The sequence below is a fragment of the Heterocephalus glaber genome, unplaced genomic scaffold (genome assembly GCF_053883595.1).
Source record: "Heterocephalus glaber isolate CG9 unplaced genomic scaffold, H.glaber_assembly_v1.0 deba00001586, whole genome shotgun sequence".
Classification (NCBI taxonomy): domain Eukaryota; kingdom Metazoa; phylum Chordata; class Mammalia; order Rodentia; family Bathyergidae; genus Heterocephalus; species Heterocephalus glaber.
The window spans coordinates 14999609-15010340 of NW_028258364.1; positions in this window are offsets into that span (position 1 = coordinate 14999609).

Below are 10732 nucleotides of genomic sequence, written 5' to 3' on the forward strand. Positions count from 1 at the left end.
AGAAGTTTCAATATAGCAATTTCATAAGAGTGCTTTTCACTTACACCTTATATTTAGTCAGACTATCTGCCCTCTCTCTTGAATTGCACACCATCCTTTTGTACAAATATAGGCACATTAGTCTTCATGGAGATCCTTGTCAAAAAATAGTTTTTCATTTGCTCTCTTTGTACCAATGTACCATGAATATATAAGCACCAATAAGTGACAATCAAATACTGCAAACTGTATTTCCTATTGAGTAAACTGTGAATCCCAAATCAGGCTGACCCCAATTGAAGAAATTTCTTGATGTTGTTACTATCTCACTATTTATGTATGCTCTGAGTACTTCTTCCCTTATTGAATTGAATTCATTAAAAAAATATGTACAATCTGTGGTTGACTCTTGCCCAGGTCATAAATGGATAGTATTTTATCTTTGAAGGCAAAACAGATCAGCTCAATTTTTTTTTTTTATTAAAGTAGTGTTGGATAACCATATAGCCTTAAAGTCTTGCTGGAGAGCCCAGGATGGTTCTATGTGATTGACAAAAACCCTATTGCATGGGAGTCAATCAAATTGGCAAAAAAGACCAGTGTCTAGAAGACATGGAAAGGTTGCCTGGCTCTCACAAGGAAATATAATGGAACCATTTTTCCCCTAGCTTGATAATATTTTGAGCTCATGGACACATTTACTCCTCCACACAGTCCCAATCATTTTGAGGATGAGTGTAAAGAAAGGTTAAAAGGTATTCAAATTTACATGGTGATATAAAAAATATTGGAAATAAATTAAAAATTCCTCAAGGATAGAGAGGTAGTAATAAGCAGTCTAGGATACAGGAAAGTTAATTCCAATTTGATAAAAGGAAAAAAATAATAGAAAAGTGAATGGATTGAATACATAATTTCAAAATTTGTCCCAAATTACAGCCTACAAATGTAGAAACTTAAGTTATTAGCAATAGCCACACAATGTATACTATATATACCTTGCCACAGGCACACTGCTATTATTCAACAATATATAGACCATCTTTGAAAAAAGACACAGAAACATAATTTGTTACCAGAATACCTTTAATGCAAGAAATACTAAAGAAAGATTTTTTCTTTTAGTTTTATATAATATATAGATAACAACAAATGAAAAACTAGAACTACATCTACAAACTATTGAAAATTTGTGAAACACTGGAAATGATACTCATATAGGTAAATATAAAAATTATATTTCAGTCCTCTTTTTTCCTATGGAAGCAAAATGATTGTTTAAAAGAAAGTTTATACTTATTTTTCAAAAACTCTGTTTTATATACATGTGAAATGTATATAAAATAAATCTGAAGTGTAAAATAGAGTTAATTCTAGAAGAGTAAATGAATTTAAGGAAAAAAACAAACTAATGATAGATGTAATCAAATACTAATAATTCTATTGCACATAAGGTATTACATACATCAATAATAAGGCACATATTATCAGACTGTATGAAAATACAACACCATGTAGTATACAGAATTGACACCTGAAAATAAGAGGAAAGAATATTTTGTCTGTCATCAGTAAGCACAAGAAAGACATAAATCTATATTAATACCACATGCAATAGTGTCCAGTACAAAGGATTAAAAAATATGGGAGAGTCTAAAGGAATAGAGGAAATGGGAGGGATGGGGAAAAGGTAAGAAGGGAAAAGAAAAAATATGAGAAAAGGAAAAAAATGGAAACAAATTATTTGTAAATAGGGAAGGGTGAAGGGGGTGAAGAAAGGGTTAGGAATGGGGAAAAAATAAGAACCAAGATACATCATGTAAAGGTACAAAATCACAATGATGAATGTAACTGTATTGTTTACCTAAAATGTACCAATAAATAAACTAATAAAAAATATGAGAGAATATTTCATAATGAAAAAGTATAAATTTAATAGGAAGGCATAGCAAGAACATATGCACTTGACAAGTGACCTTCAAAATATAAGAATCAAATAGGGAGCAAAGTTAAAAGGTAAAATAAAAGCTCTATTTCCATTTTTTTGCCCTTAATTCCTTTTTTTAAATGGAGAGTGGAGCAAGAATTTGTGGGAAGGGACAGGAAAGGGACAAAAACCAGAATTAAGATGTGTTACATGATATGTTACACACATGTACAAATCCCCCATAATTCATGTGATCATTATATACCGCAAACAAGTATTAATAAAATATAAAATAAAAAGGAGACTTAAAACTTTTAAAATAAATAAAATAAATATTTAAATATTTAAACAAATATTTAAAAATAAATAAATTTTTTAAAATGGAAAAACAGACGAATGCAAAATCATACTCAAAGATTTCACCACAATGTTTTAGGCAGTCAAACATGTTTTGCATAACCATTGATTACACAATACAAAAAATCTTTACCCTGAAAGAAAAAAGATAACAGATTTACCTAGTGTTTGAAATTTCTCAAAAAATGTACTAACTAGAAAATGAAAATGCAAAAGAGGAGTAGTAATAACTACTATGCTAATTTCATCTGACAAAAGAATCCATTACCAATATAAATAAAACTCTGAAACATGAATAAAAGTAGTATATTGAATAGATAATTCACAAAATTATAATCACAAATGTCCAATAAAGGTATAAAAGATACTAAAATCAATAATAACATAGAGATGCCCTTAACTTCTACTAGAACAGCTAATATTGAAGAGACTGAAAACTGTGACACAGATATTGAAAAGCTGGAGCTCTTGCACTTTGCGGGTGAAATTATAAAGTAAAAAAGCATTTTTTGTAAACTAATATTTATCTATAATGTTAAAGCTATAATTATTCTACACTTATCAATTCTATACTTAGCTTACAAAGTAAAAAATACAATGTATCTATCAAAAATATTTATACTATAAAATTATTTAGGGTTGATTTTCTAATAATAGAAAAAAACTAGAAAATACCAATTCTTATTTATAGGTTAACAATAGATAATCAAATGAATATAGACTGATCTAATTTAGATTGTTAATTACCAGAAGGTTAGTAATTGAGGATAAGATTGCATAAGAAAAATTGATAAATTCTCTTAGCTTGGGAGGTGACCGATTGCTACAATCCTAGCCTACAGTCTTGGACGCTGAGGCAGGAAGTTCGAAAATTTGAGCACAGCCTTAGCAAATCAGTAAGATTCTGTCTCAAAATAAAAAAAATAAAAATGGAAAAGGATGTATTTCAGTGTGAAGGATCTGGGTTCAACACCAAGTACCTAAAAAAAAAAGACAGTCTCATTTATTTGGGTGTATATTCTTTTCAAAAATCTTTAACTGATATTCTTAAAGTACAGGCATTCCCTTACATATGAACGAAATTTTATGAAGTTTATTAGAATAAAATAAACTGAATAAAAATAACTAAGAGACTATTAATTTCTAAAGTAAAATAATCTAAATAATGAGAGGTTAAAATGCTGAAATTCTTACAATAAAAGACAACAATCTAATCTTTCTCTATATTGTGAGAGGCACCATCTCACTATGTTGCCTGGCTTGACCTGAAATACCTGAGCTCCTCAGCTTCCCCAGTAGCTGCAAATAGAGACATGTGGTATCATCTCCTAATGCAAATTTTAATATTTAATGTTAAATCTACTAACATAAATCTTCTAAAACTTCATTGAAACTTTATTTTTATTTTTGATTTTCATGATAGCATTCTGTTTAGGGTATATACTTTAATCAGATCAGTTTTTTAAATTATAGTTCTTATTTATTCAATTTCCAAGGGATATTTATCTTTATAAAATGGAAATTTTCTCTAGAGGCCTTTTAATCCAAGCCTATGTTTTCAAGTAGGGCTACAAACTGAACCACTAAAACAGATGGTTGTCTGTCTTATTCTTATTGATGTTCAGAGAAAAAGATCATATATGTTCCCGTGATAGTGAATTTTTCTGTTTAAACAACTCTTAATGTCAGTAAGTTGTTTCTAACATCTAACCTGAGTCTACCTATCTCAAACATAAGTTCCACATGCTTTTGTTCTATTCTCAGTGGAACAAGTGAACAGATGGTCAGTATCTTTCTCTGAAAAATTGTTCATACACTAGAAGACAGTTGCTAACAAGACCCTTTATTTGATCTTAAATTTAATTATTTTAATTCACATCATGAAAAAGCAGAAGTTATCTTAAGTTCATTTGATCTAATACCCAAAAGTGCGGGGCACAAAATGCTATTCTGGATAATGGTCTATTAACATGCATTTTATGTGAGCAAATACATTAACAATATCAGGTAGCTTAAGGATTTCTTGGAGATTTATTACCTCATTTCCATATTAATATCTCTGAGAAACTCAATAACAAAATAAGTCTGTTTAAATTTGCTTAGTCCAATAGTTTTAAATGTAATTTTCTAACACCTTCCATTTTACTGCAATTCACAACTAGTCACATATTAACAGAATATTAAGCACACAATAAGATTCTAAATTTTATCAGTATACTGATTGAAAGAATAAGAAAGTATCAAGAACAATAACATAATTGCTTAGATTTTTTAAAATATCAACATTTATCTGACAGATACCCTGCTTTTCAGATACTCAAACATTCTGTTACCAACAGCTCTCTCAGTTATTTTCTAGGTGCTGAGACAAAATACCCAATACCCAAAGTTAAAAGAAGAAAGGTTTATTTTAGCTCACAGTTTGTAGAGGTTTCAGTTCATACTTGGCTACTCCAAAGTAGGGTGGCATGGAAGAGGGGCATCACAGAAAAGAAATAGTTCATGATGAGCAGAAGGAAAGAAGGCAGCAAAGCAGTGAAGTAGCATCCAAGCAGCAGCAGAGGCCTGCTTTTCTTTCATCCTTTCCAGGCTACCTGCCCTTTGGATGGGGCCACCCACATGCAGGGAGGGTCTTCCCATTATCTACACCTGGAGCTATGCCAAATCAATCAGTGAATGAATTTAGTAATAATACAACCTTAATCCCAGTATCACACACCCTAGATACAGCCAACTCTGAAAAGCTCCACCTATGACACCATGAGGCTTTGTGGGGACATCTGGATGACAATAGTCAAAATATATCAATTAATATGTACAAATAATATCTTTCATATACTTACAGAACTACTGTCACATAAACACAGTATCTATAAATTATAAGACATACAATGTTTTCCAAATCCAATAAATAATATAAGGATTACAAAATGACAGAATTTTCATTTTTAAATATGATTAATTCAGAAACTAAAATTGACAAGATTGAAAATGAGGAACTATTAGAATGAATCCAGTATAAATTATAGAATTGAAAATACTATCTGAAATTAGACAATAAATGGGTTTAAAGGTACGTTAAACTCAGCTACAAATAACAGGTAAACTGTGCAGGAGAACTTAAGAAAATATACACAACAAAGTTTATTAAAAGTTCAGTAATACCCTAGTTCATGAATGCTTCTGTTTGTGAACAATTTGGTTCATGAACATTTAGCAAAAAAATGGCTATGCTCCACAGAATCATGGAACAAATTAAATTTATGAACCAAGGTACCACTGTAACTCCAAATTTAGATGAATAATTAAGTAATAAAAATGTTTTAAAACTCTACTATTCATGTATCAGAATACATAAAGGAGAAGACAGAAGGAATTTAGGGAGAAGTAGTTTGAATAGATAAAATAATTTCAAAACTAATGACAGGTTCTAAATCTTCAGTTCAAGAACTACTATAAGATGTAACAAATATAAATCATACAAATACACAAACACAAACATGCGTCCTTTTAAAACCTATGAGCAGGAAAGAAATCTTAGCTACAGCAAAAGAACACAAATGTGTGAAGGAATAAAAATAAGAATAGTGGATAAATTGCATATTGGAAAAATGGAACCCAGTGAAAAACAACATATTATATTGAAAGTGCCCCAAGAAAATAATTGCTAATAAAATCAACATCCAGTCAAAATGTATTTCTAAAGATATTTGCAGGTATAATGAAACAGTGAGAATTTACCCAATAGTGTTAAAGGCTATTCTTCAAGTGCATGTACATTCTTCAATGGAATGTAATGGTTCCACGTGGAAGTTTATGATTCAGGAAAAAAGATCATAAGAAGTGGTAAATATGTATTATAACTTCTTGAGTAGTGAGAATAGAAAAAAATCACATGGTGAGAGGCTGTTATATAAGAAGTTACTACATAAAATTGCAATACATGTCTGGAAGGATAAATAAATGTTACATGTTCTAAATGTTCTGTGTCCAGAAAGTGAAATACTATATATGTAATATTTTAGTAAGTCAGTTGAAGATTATTGAAATCTTTAGAATACCTATACAGTATTTTTACAATCTTCAATTAAGAAGTTAATAGTGGAAAATATATAAAATTTTTAAAGTACTAATCCAAAAGAAAGCCAGAATAAGGGAGAAAACTCTCTGTATTTCAATAAGCATTAAATATGATATATATACTCATATGCAAAATATATTATATATGAATAAGGCATATATGCACACACATGCATATTCTTATAAAAACCTAATACTCCAATTGAAACATAGCAAAGACTAAATCAAAACAAACAGTTTGATTTCAAAGATCAATTTTACTATGTGAAAACAAATTTTAAAATGAAGGTATTTGATTGGACACAATAAAAGCTTGTATTTTATTATTAATATTAATTAAGCTATAATCATAGTTATTATTTTGGATAAACAATGCTTTGTTATTATGAAAAGATAAATAAAAATAATTCCAATTCATATGCTCTTAAAAACACAGCTTGGAATGAAGAAGAGGAAATGTAAACAAACTTAAAAGTGGACTAGACAAAAACAATTTTTTTCTGAAGTGGTAAATTCTTTCAGCAATAGATCACAAAGGTATGCTGTAAATTCAATAACTGTATAGAATATATGAGAAACACAAGGAAATGAATTTATATATATTTGTTTTCAAGGAGCAAAGGACACTTAATGTAATGAATCAATTTATAAGATATACAGCAAGTAGCCAACATCAAAATTAATTTAGACCATTTGTTGTACATTATTTGGCTAAAATTTTAAAAGATTTAGATAAATTAACCCATATTTTGAAATGACATAATGTATGTCTTAATAGCCTATGAGTCAAAAGAGAAAAAGGAAGAAAATAAGAAAATACTTCTAACTAAATAATAAAATAAGACAAAATAAAACGTTTCTGTGAAGCCAACGTTCTTTCAGAGAATTTATACTATTAACTGTATATATTAGAGAAAAGCAGAAAATCAGTGACCTAAGCCTCTGTGCATGAAAATTGATAAAAGAACCTCAAACAATCTACAGAAATTAAAAAGGAAAAATAATTAAGATGAAATCAAATAATATTTATATGGAAATCAAAAGTACAGTGGGATTATGATTATTTTTAAAACTAAAACTGTAAATCAGACACTTTATTAGATTTAGCAAAAAAATTTTAAAAGATACCCTAACAGCCTACATCAAATTTAAAAACTTTAAATATATTTTACTTTTTTTCCTGCATCCTTGAACTTTTAAATACATGGAAAAATCCTAAAAATAATTAAACTTTTCCAAATTTGCACAATATAATTGTAACTCAAGTAGTTTTCTTTTCTTCAAATAAATTTAATCTCAATAAAATGGACTTTGCATAAAGAATCAATCAGATCTAGAGGAACTATGTATATATTCTGTAAGTCATTAGGAGGAATAGCAGCTATTTTCTACAATAGTTTGTGGTTTTCTTCAGGACACGAAAAGACTGAGCACTTCAATATTGTTCTTCAGACTCAAGTGATATTGGCAATAGAGTCTGTTGTGCATATTGCAAAAGCATTAAACTATCCAGCCAGTCTCATTTTTCAATGTAGCTGCAAATGATGCTAAATGAAGAATTACCAAGTAATATTTATTAATGAAACTAACTGAATAATAAGAAAATCATATAATCATCTCAATTCATAAAAAAACTGTACTAAACATTTATAACTAAAAATTGGAAAAGAAAAAATTCTGCAAGAATAAAATGATCCCATGAAGTGTATTTCTAAATTAACCATTGTCACACTTAAACAGAAGATGCTGAAAATCCACATTTTTTCTACAATAGTATTTCTGTTCATTATTTGTTTTATGTTTATTTCATTCTTACAAACATTGGTGTCTTAGTTACTTTTCTCATTGCTGAGACAAAATATCCAACCACAAAAGTTAAAGGAGGAAAAGTTTATTTAGCTTGCATTTCATGGAGGTTTCTGTCCATAGTTGGTTGGCTACAAGGCAGAGTGGCACATGACAGGCAAAAAGTAGCAAGATAAGTAAGATACTTTAGCAGTGTCTTTCTGCCCATTTTATCTTTTCCAGGCCACTCATGGCAGGTAGCACTCACACCCTTAATCCTAGTGCCCTTGAGCCTAGCATTGCACTACGAGTCAATTCCAGTCTCACACAGTCTGGATCCAGCCACCTCTGAAAAGCCCAACCTATAACTCCATGAGGCTTTGGGGGTACATTTAAAAACAAACCATAACAATTAAATATATTTTAACTTATGTATTGAAATAGTACCAAGTAAAAATTATAAGAACATTAATTCAACCTGATGTAAGCTAAGAAGTAGCTGTTTTGGAACGTATACTCTGAAGACTGTATGTCCAACCAGCTTCAGACTGCCCTCACCCATGGCTAAACTATATAATCAAAGACATAGGTCCTTCTATCTCTATTGTGCCCTACATGGTGTTCCTTTATATGGCTTGTACCTAGATGTCCTTTCAGAGCCTCATGTACTCATAGGTAGGGTTTTTCTGAGATGGCTGGATCCAGGGTGTGTGAATGTCAATTAATGGTATATGAACATGGATTAGTGTGATAACTGGATTAGCCCACTGATTGGTTTAACATTTTTCTGGGTGTGGGTAATGGGAAGCTCTACCCAGTATGTGGATGGCATCAATCAATAGGCTTATAGCTTGGTTGAAATATAAAGAGACAGAAAGCAGACTGCTGCTGTTTGCTGCTTTGCTGCCTCCTCTCTGCTCTGCTATTAACTCTTGCTCCTTTGCCACGGACTTCTGCCATACCACTCTGTCTTGGAGCCAGCCAACTATGGGCTGAAACTTCTAGAAACCGTGAGGCAAAATAAACCTTTCCTCCTTTAACTTTGGGTGTTGGATATTTTGTCTCAGCAATGAGAAAAGTAACTACACTTTATTATATTTGTCAACAATGATGTCTTCAAATTTTCTAATTTTATTACCTGTCATATAAATGGAATATTTGTTTTTCTTAAAAATCTGAAATTTCACTATTATAATATTTTATTTCATAGAAATTATAAAATGTATCTCTTTCCTGACTAGTGAACAATTATTTTATAAGCAAAATTTTCTGTAATAAGGTTGAGATAAAAGTCCTATATATGGGCAATAATTTTTCTAACATATATGTATATTTTAATTTAAATATTCTTATTTTATTTCAAAATATTATATAAACAAATGAAAGCAGACATAGATATGGAGCTTTTTTGTCCAAATTAGACTCTAAAAGTAATTAAATAAATCTTTGCTAGAAAACTTTTTTATATCTTTAACACCACTTGATATTATCAGACCTTTAAACTGTCCCTTTTTAAGTGTTAGAAAAATCAAATTTTGTTTGTTCTGCATTATATTTCTTTGATTTCTGTTGAGCTTACTTAATTTTAAAGTTTATTGATAATTTACAAAACATGAATTTGAAAATGATTCTTCAAATTTTATGAAAACATGTTAATGAAATTGACAATGAATTTACAGAATAACTACAATAAACACATCATCTTTACATCTTTCTTGACTAATTTTTTATTAATTTTTTATTACTCACTGGTACATGTTTGAACTACATAATCACATTCATCATGGGAATTTGGAACTTGTACTAAAAGATGTTGATTTTTTTCAGCACTCTTCCCTTCCCTAATTTCCCCCTACCTGCCTCCATTTCTTAGTCCACTTCACTTTTGCAAATTATCTACCTTAATATTTCTATTATCTTTTATTTTGCTCTTTATTTATATTTTGGGATCTTCATATAACAGAAAGATGAAATATTTAAGCTTGTGCTTCTCATTTATTTTACTTAACACTATGGACTCATGGTGCATCCATATTCCTACAGATGTCTCAAGTTTATCTTTCTTTATGGTACAGTAACAGTCCATTTTATATAAATACCATAGTTTCTTATCAATCTATTGACAAATATATTGGTCACTTTCAAGATTTAGCTATAAACACGGGTTAAATGTGTGCTGTTATAAAGATTGGTATGCATAGGTCACTGTAATATGGTATCTTCAACTCTTTTGGAAAGATACCTAGAAGGGGAATAGCTGACATGAACAGATCCTTGATTAAGTACAGATATCCCTTTGTTCTTTAATAGGGCTATACAATTTTCTGTCTTAAGATCCTAAACAATTTGGGTAAAATTTATTCTTAGTTACCCTCAAAACTGTTTGCCTATCTCATATTTTTACTGAAACGCATCCAAACCTACATCAGAAATTATAAATGTTTGTGGTTTTCCATTCATGATATTCAGTATTAAACTTGATGCAATACACACTAAAATAAGGCAAAATCCAGATATATATGTCATACAAATTTGAAAGGACACTAAAATAAATTTATGATTACTTTTAGATAACAAATTACCTATACAAAAATTTCAACATAA